The following is a 10,890-nucleotide window of genomic DNA, read 5'->3' as shown; positions in this document are numbered from 1 at the left end:
CATCACCTGCCACTAACACAGAACACAGCCTCACCTGCCACTACTAACACAGGAACACAACATCACCTGCCACTACTGGCACAGGAACACGACACCACATGCCACTACTAACACAGGAACACAACATCACCTGCCACTACTGGCACAGGAACACGACACCACCTGACACTACTAACACAGGTACACAACATTACATGCCACTCCTATCACAAGGAAACAAATAACACCTGCCTCTACTAACACAGTCGCATAACAACCCTGCCACTACTAACACAGGAACACAACAACACCTGCCACTACTAACACAGGAACACACAACACCTAACCTCTACTAACACAGGAACACAACAACACCTGCCACGCTTCAGCACAGGAACACAGCAACACCTCCCACTACTAACACAGGAACACAACATTACCTGCCACTACTAACACAGGAACACAACAACATCTGCCACTACTAACACAGGAACACACCAACACATGGCACTACGAAAGCACAGGAACACAAACAACTCCCTTCTGCCACTACTAACACAGGAACACAACATTACCTGTCACTACTAACAGGAACACAACATCATCTGCCACTACTAACACACAGGAACACACCAACACACATGTGCACTACTAACACAGGTACACAACATAACCCGCCACTACTAACACAAGAAACAACAACACCTGGCACTACTAACACAGGAACACAAATAACCCCTGCCACTACTAACACAGGAAAACAACAACACCTGCCACTACTAACACAGGAACACAATAACACCTACCTCTACTAACACAGTGAACACAACAACACCTGCCACTAGCTAGCACAGGAACACACCAACACCTCCCTCCCACTACTAACACAGAACACAACATTACCTGCCACTACTAACACAGGAACACAACAACATCTGCCACTACTAACACACAGGAACACACCAACACATGGCACTTCGAACACAGGAAACAAACACACAACTCCTGCCAATTACCAACACAGGAACATAACAACTCTTGCCACTCACTAACACAGGAACACAACATCTCCTGCCACTACTAAAAAGAGTGGAACAACATAACCTGCCACTACTGGATAAGAACACAAACAACACCTGCCACTACTAAATACAGGAACACAACAGTACCACTACTAACACAGGAACACAACATCACCTGCCACCCTAACACAGGAACATAACATCACCTGCCACTACTAACACAGGAACAAGAACACATGCCACTACAAACAAAGACACCAGCACATGATTAATTACTAACACAGGTACACAACATAACCTGCAACTACTATCACAAGAAACAACAACACCTGCCTCTACTAAATACTTAGCATAACAACTCCTGCCACTACTAACACAGTAGCACAACAACCCTACCACTACTAACATAGGAACACAACAACACCTGCCACTACTAACACAGGAACACAACAACAATCGCCACTACTAGCAAAGGAACACATCAACACATGGCACTACTAACACAGGTACACAACATACCTGCCACTACTACCACAAGAAAACAACAACACCTGCCACTACTAACACAGAACACACAACTCCCAAGCACTACTAACAAGCAACACAGGAACACAAATAACCCCTGCCACTACTAACACAGGAACACAACAACACCTAATTCTACCAACACAGAAACACAACAACACCTGCCACTACTAGTGCACTGGAACACACAAACACCTGCCACTACTAACACAGAAACATAACATCACCTTACCACTACTAACACAGGAACACAAATATAACCGCCACTACTGACACAAGAAAACAACAACACCTGCCACTACTAACACAGGAACACACAACTCCTGCCACTACTAACACAGGAACACAACAACTCCTGCTACTACTAACACACAGGAACACAACAACACCTACCTCTACTAACACAGGAAACACAACAACACCTTGCCACTACTAGCACTGAACACACACAAACACCTGCCACTACTAACACAGAAACATAACATCACCTACCACTACTAACACAGAACACAACATAACCTGCCACTACTGACACAAGAACACAAACAACCTGCCACTACTTACACTGAACACACAACATCACCTGCCACTTCAGCTTCAACACAGGAACACAACAACACCTGCCACTACTTATACAGGAACACAACATAACCTGCCACTACTAACACAGGAAACATGGAATAAATCCTGCCAATACTAACACAGGAACATAACATTACCTGCCACTACTAACACAGGAACACAACAACCCTGCCACTACTAACACAGTGAACACAAACGTCACCTGCCAATAACACAGGAACATAACATCACCTGCCACTACTAACACAGGAACACAAAACACATGCCACTACTAACAAAGGAACACACTACAACATGGCACTACTAACACAGGTACACAATATTACCTACCACTACCATCACAAGAAACAACAACACCTGCCACTACTAACACAAGAACACACAACTCCTGCCACTACTAACACAGGAACACAACAACTCCTGCCACTGCTAACACCGGAACACAACACCTGCGATCACTGACACAGAACACCTGCCACTATTAACAAGGAACACACCAACACATGACAATTCTACTAACACAGGTACAATAACATAACCTGTCACTACTAACACAAGAAACAACACCTGCCACTACTAACACATGAACACAACAAATTCTGCCACTACTTAACACAGGAACATAACAGCACTGCCACCATAAATACAGGAACACAACAATATCTGCCACTACTAGCACAGGAACACACAATCAACACCTGCCACTACTAACACATTAACACGATATAACCTGTCACTACTAACACAAGAAACAAAAACACCTAAAGCTATACTAACATATGAACACAACAATACCTGCCACTACTAACACACATGAACACAACAACACCTACATCTACTAAACACAGGAACACAACAACACCTGCCACTACTAGCACACACCAACACCTGCCACTACTAACACATTAACACGACATATCCTGCCACTACTTCACACTGGAACACAACATCACCTGCCACTACTAACACAGGAACAAAACAACACCTGCCACTACTGACACAGTAACACAACAACACCCGCCACTACTAACACATGATCACAACATCACCTGCCACTACTAACACAGGAACACAACAACACTTGCCACTAGTAACACACGGTAATAAAAACAACTCCCTGCCACTACTACCATGGTGAACACAACAACACCTACTCTACTAACACTTGAACACACAACAACACCTGCCACTTCTAGCACAGGAACACACCAACACCTGCCACTACAAACACAGGATCACAACATCACCTGCCACTACTAACACAGTGGAACACAACAACACCTGCCACTACTAACACGGGAATAAAGGCAACACCTGCCACTAATAACACAGAAACACAACATCACTTGCCACTACTAACATATTAATGACATCACCTGCCACTACTAACACAGGAAACGCATCACCCATCACTAGTAACACAGGAACACAACAAATACCTGTCGCTATTAACACAGGATCACAACAACACCTGCCACTACTAACACAGGAACACAAATAAATTCCTGCCACTAATAACACTCGAAACAACATCACTTACCACTACTAACACAGGAACACAACATCACCTGCCACTATTAACACAGGAACACAACATCACCTGCCACTACTAACACATTAACACCACATATCCTGCCAAAACGAACACAGGAACACAAACAACCCCTGCCACCACACAGGAACACAACAACTCCGCCACTATTAACACAGGAACACAACAACACCTGCCACTACTAGCACAGGAACACACCAACACCTGCCACTACTAACCAATTAACACGACATATCCTGCCACTACTTACACTGAACACAACACATCACCTGCCACTACTAACACAGGAACAAAAACAACACCTGCCACTACTGACACAGTAACTCAACAACACCTGCCACTTCTAACACAGGATCACAACATCACCTGCCACTACTAACACAGGAACACAAATAAACACTCTCTGCCACTAGTAACACGGTAATAAACAACTCCCGCTACTACTAACACAGGAACACAACACCTTACCTCTACTAACACAGGAAACACAACAACACCTGCCACTTCTAGCACAGGAACACACCAACACCTGCCACTACAAACACAGGATCACAACATCACCTGCCACTACTAACACAGGAACACAGCAACACTCCCTCCCACTACTAACACACAGGAACACAACATTACCTGCCACTACTAACACAGGAAACACAACATCTGCCACTACTAACACAGGAACACACCAACACATGGCACTACGAGCACAGGAACGCAACAACTCCTGCCACTACTAACACAGGAACACAACATTACCTGCCACTACTAACACAGTAGGAACACAACATCATCTGCCACTACTAACACAGGAACACACCAACACATGGCACTACTAACACAGGTACACAACATAACCTGCCACTACTAACACAAGAAAACAACAACACCTGCCACTACTAACACAGGAACACAATAACTCCTGCCACTACTAACACAGGAAACAACAACACCTGCCACTACTAAATACAGGAACACAATAACACCTTACCTCTAGTAACACAGGAACACAACAACACCTGCCACTACTAGCACAGGAACACACCAACACCCTCCCACTACTAACACAGGAACACAACATTACCTGCCACTACTAACACAGGAACACAACAACATCTGCCACTACTAACACAGGAACACACCAAATACATGGCACTACGAACACAGGAACACAACAACTCCTGCCACTACTACCAACATAGAACATAACAACTCTTGCCACTACTAACACAGGAACACAACATCTCCTGCCACTACTAAAACAGGAACACTACATAACCTGCCACTACTGATACAAGAACACAACAACACCTGCCACTACTACAGGAACACACAACAATCCAGTACCACTACTAACACAGTGAACACAACATCACCTGCCACTACTAACACAGGAACATAACATCACCTGCCACTACTAACACAGGAACACAAGAACACATGCCACTACAAACAAAGGAACACACCAGCACATGACACTACTAACACAGGTGCCAATAACCTGCCACTACTATCACAAGAAAACAACAACACCTGCCTCGCCAACACAGTAGCATAACACCTGCCACTACTAACACAGGAACACAACAACTCCTACCACTACTAACACTGAAACACAACAACACCTGCCACTACTAACACAGGAACACAACAACACCTGCCACTACTAGCAAAGGAACACATCAACACATTGGCACTACTAACACAGGTACACAACATAACCTCACTACTAACACAAGAAAACAACAACACCTGCCACCTTTCAACACAGGAACACACAACCCTGCCACTACTAACACAGGAACACAACAACTCCCTGCCACTACTAACACAGGAACACAACTACACTCTACCTCTACTACCACAGGAAACACAACAACACCTGCCACTACTAGCACTGGAACACACCAACACCTGCCACTACTAACACAGTAGAAACATAACATCACCTACCACTACTAACACAGGAACACAACATAACCTGCCACTACTGGACACAAGAAACCAACAAACCTGCTACTACTTCTACACTGGAACACAACATCACCTGCCACTACTAACACAGGAACACAACAACACCTGCCACTACTTATACAGGAACACAACATAACCTGCCACTACTAACACAGGAACATAACAAACTCAATACTAACACAGGAACATAACATTGGCCTCCGCCACTACTAACACAGGAACACAACAACTCCTGCCACTACTAACACAGGAACACAACGTCACCTGCCACTACTAACACAGGAACATAACATCACCTGCCACTACTAACACAGGGAAATTCATAAAACACATGCCACTACTAACAAAGGAAACACACCAACACATGGCACTACTAACACACAGGTAATAATATTACCTACTCACTACCATCACAAGAAAACAACAACACCTGCCACTACTACCACAGCAAATCACACAACTCCTGCCACTACTAACACAGGAACACAACAACCCTGCCACTGCTAACACTGAACACAACACCTGCGACTACTGACACAGGAACACAACAACACCTGCCACTATTAATAAAGGAACACACCAACACATTTGACACCTACTAACACAGGCACACAACATAACCTTGTCACTACTAACACAAGAAAACAACACCTGCCACTACAAACACATGAACACAACAACTCCCAAAGCAAGCCACTACTAACACAGGAACACAACAGCACCTGCCACTACAAATACAGGAACACAACAACACCTGCCACTACTAGCACAGGAACACACCAACATCTGCCACTACTAACAACACATTAACACGAAATAACCTGTCACTACTAACACAAGAAAAACAAAACACCTGCCACTACTAACACATGAACACACAACACCTGCTACCACATCATTTAGAACACAACAACACCTACATCTACTAACACAGGAACACAACAACACCTGCCACTACTAGCACAGGAACACACCAACACCCGCCACTACTAAATCACATTAACACGACATATCCTGCCACTACTTACACTGGAACACAACATCACCTGCCACTACTAACACAGGAACAAAACAACACCTGCCACTACTGACACAGTAACACAACAACACCTGCCACTACTAACACAGGATCAAACATCACCTGCCACTACTAACACAGGAACACAACAACACTTGCCACTAGTAACACGGTAATAAAACAACTCCTGCCACTACTAACACAGAAACGCAACAAACCCACCTCTACTAACACAGGAAACACAACAACACCTGCCACTTCTGCAGCACAGGAACACACCAACACCCACACATAAACACAGGATCACAACATCACCTGCCACTACTAACACAGGAACACAACAACACCTGCCACTACTAACACGGGAATAAAGCAACACCTGCTACTAATAACACAGAAACAACATCACTTGCCACTACTAACATATTAATGACATCACCTGCCACTACTAACACAGGAACACAACATCACCTATCAGCTACTAACACAGGAACACAACAACACCTGTCGCTACTAACACAGGAACACAACAACACCTGCCACTAATAACACTGAAACAATATCACTTACCACTACTAACACAGGAACACAACATCACCTGCCACTATTAACACAGGAACACACAACATCAATTGCCACTACTAACACATTAACACTACATATCCCGCCACAATTAACAGGAACACAACAACCTGCCACTACTAACACAGGAACACAACACCTCTTGCCACTATTAACACAGGAACATAACAACCCTGCCATTACTAACACAGGAACACAACATAACCGCCACTACTGACACAAGAACACAACATCTGCCACTACTGACACAGGAACACAACATCACCCAAGCTGCTACTAACACACAGGAACACAACATAACCTGCCACTACTAACACTGAACACAACATCACCTGCCACTACTAACACAGGAACACAACATTCGCCACTACTACCGACACAGGAATACAACATCACCTGCTGCTACTGACACAGGAACACAACATAACCTGCCACTACTAACACTGGAACACAACATCACCTGCCACTACTAACACAGGAACACAACAAAACCTGCCACTACTGACACAGGAACACAACATCACCTGCCACAACTAACACAGAACACAACATAACCTGCCACTACTAACACAGAACACATCACCTGCCACTACTAACACAGGAACACATCACCTGCCACTACTAACACAGGAACACAACAACACCTGCCACTACTAACACAGGAACACATCACCTGCCACTACTAACACAGGAATGACAAATAACATCTGCCACTACTGACACAGGAACACAACATTTACCTGCTGCTACTGACAGTGAACACAACAACATTCACACTACTGACACAGGAACACACCAACACCCACTACTAACACAGGAACACATCACCTGCCACTAACACAGGAATTGTGAAACAACACCTGCCACCACAACACAGGATCACAACATCACCTGCCACTGCTAACACAGGAACACAACAACACTCTGCCAATTACCAACACGGTAATAAAACAACACCTGCCACTAATAACACAGAACACAAACAACTCCGCTACTACTAACACAGGAACACAACATCACCTGCCACTACTAAAACAGGAACACAACATAACCTGTCACTACTGACACAAGAACTCAACACCCGCTACTACTAACACAGGAACACAACAAACTCATTGCCACTACTAACACAGGAACACAACATCACCTGCCACCACTAACCCAGGAACATAACATCACCTGCCAATACTAACACAGGAACACAACAACACCTGCCACTACTAACAAAGGAGCACACCAACACATTATACTACTAACACAGGTACACAACATAACCTGCCACTACTAACACAAGAAAACAACAACACCTGGCACTACTAACACAGGAGCACAACAACTCCTGCCACTACTAAATTACAGGAACACAACAACACCTGCCACTACCAACACAGGAACACAATAACACCCAACTCTACTAACACAGGAACACAACAACACCTGCCACCACAGCACAGGAACACAGCAACACCTCCCACTCATCAACACAGAACACAACATTACCTGCCACTACTAACACAGGAACACACAACAACATCTGCCACTACAACACAGGAACACACCAACACATGGCACTACGAACACAGGAACACAACAACTCCTGCCACTACTAACACAGGAACACAACATTACTCCGCCAATTACTAACACAGTAGAACACAACATCATCTGCCACTACTTAACACAGGAACACACCAACACATGGCACTACTAACAGCACAACATAATCCTGCCACTACTAACACAAGAAACAAATAAACACCTGGCACTACTAACACAGGAACACAATAACTCCTGCCACTACTAACACAGAAAACAACAACACCTGCCACTACTTCAACACAGTGAAACACAATAACACCTACCTCTACTAACACAGGAAATACAAACAACACCTGCCACTACTAGCACAGGAACACACCAACACCTCTCACTACTACAGGAACACAACATTTACCCGCCACTACTAACACAGGAACACAACAACATCTGCCACTACTAACTATAGGAAACACACCAACACATGGCACTACGAACACAGGAACACAACAACTCCTGCCACTACTAACACAGGAACATAACAACTCTTACCCTACTAACACAGGAACACAACATCTCGTGCCACTACTAAAACAGGAACACTTCATAACCTGCCACTATTGATACAAGAACACAACAACACCTGCCACTACTAACACAGGAACACAACAACTAGTGCCACTACTAACACAGGAACACAACATCACCTGCCACTACTAACACAGGAACATAACATCACCTGCCACTACTAACACAGGAACACAAGAACACATGCCACTACAAACAAAGGAACACACCAGCACATGACACTACTAACACAGGTACACAACATAGTAACCTGCCACTACTATCACAAGAAAACACCAACTCCTGCTCCTACTAACACAGTAGCATAACAACTCCCGCCACTACCACAGGAACACAAATAACCCTACCACTACTAACACAGGAACACAACAACACCTGCTACTACTAACACAGGAACACAACAACACCCGCTACTGGCTTTCAAAGGAACACATCAACACATGGCACTACTAACACAGGTACACAACATAACCTGCCACTACCATCACAAGAAAACAACAACACCTGCCTCTACTAACACAGTATATTAAACAACTCCTGCCACTACTAACACAGGAACACAACAAATCCTACCACTACTAACACAGGAACACAACAACACCTGCCACTACTAACACAGGAACACAACAACACCTGCCACTACTTAGCAAAGGAACACATCAACACATGGCACTACTAACACACAGGTACACAACATAACCCGCCACTACTAACACAAGAAACAACAACACCTGCCACTACTAACACAGGAACACACAACTCCTGCCACTACTAACACAGGAACACAACAACTCCCTGCCACTGCTAACACAGGAACACAACAACACCTACCTCTACCAACACAGGAAACACAACAACACCTGCCACTACTAGCACTGGAACACCAACACCCGCCACTACTAACACAGAAACATAACATCACCTACCACTACTAACACAGGAACGAATAAACATAACCTGCCACTACTGACACAAGAACACAACAAACCCGCCACTACTGACACAGTGAACACAACATCACCTGCCACTACTGGACACAGGAACACCACAACATCTGCCACTACTGACACAGGAACACAAATACAACCTGCCACTACTAACACTGGAACACAACATCACCTGCCACTACTTCATCACAGGAACACAACATAACTCTACCAACAAGCACAGGAACACAAAAACACCTGCCACTGCTACCACGGGAACAACACCTGCCACCACACTAACACAGGTACACAACATAACCTGCCACTACTAACACAAAGAAAACAACAACACCTGCCACTACTAACACGAGAACACAACTCCTGCCACTATAACGCAAGACACAACAGCTCCTGCCTACTAACACAGAACACCAACAACACCTCTGCTCTACTAACACAGGAAACACAACAACACCACACTACTAGCACTGGAACACACCAACACCTGCCACTACTAACACAGAAACATAACATCACCTGCACTACTAACTACAGAGACACAACATAACCTGCCACTACTGACACAAAGAACACAACAAACCTGCCACT

Source organism: Homarus americanus, unplaced genomic scaffold (assembly GCF_018991925.1).
Source record: "Homarus americanus isolate GMGI-L3 unplaced genomic scaffold, GMGI_Hamer_2.0 scaffold30535, whole genome shotgun sequence".
NCBI classification, from domain to species: Eukaryota; Metazoa; Arthropoda; class Malacostraca; order Decapoda; family Nephropidae; genus Homarus; species Homarus americanus.
This window is presented reverse-complemented; position numbering follows the sequence as displayed.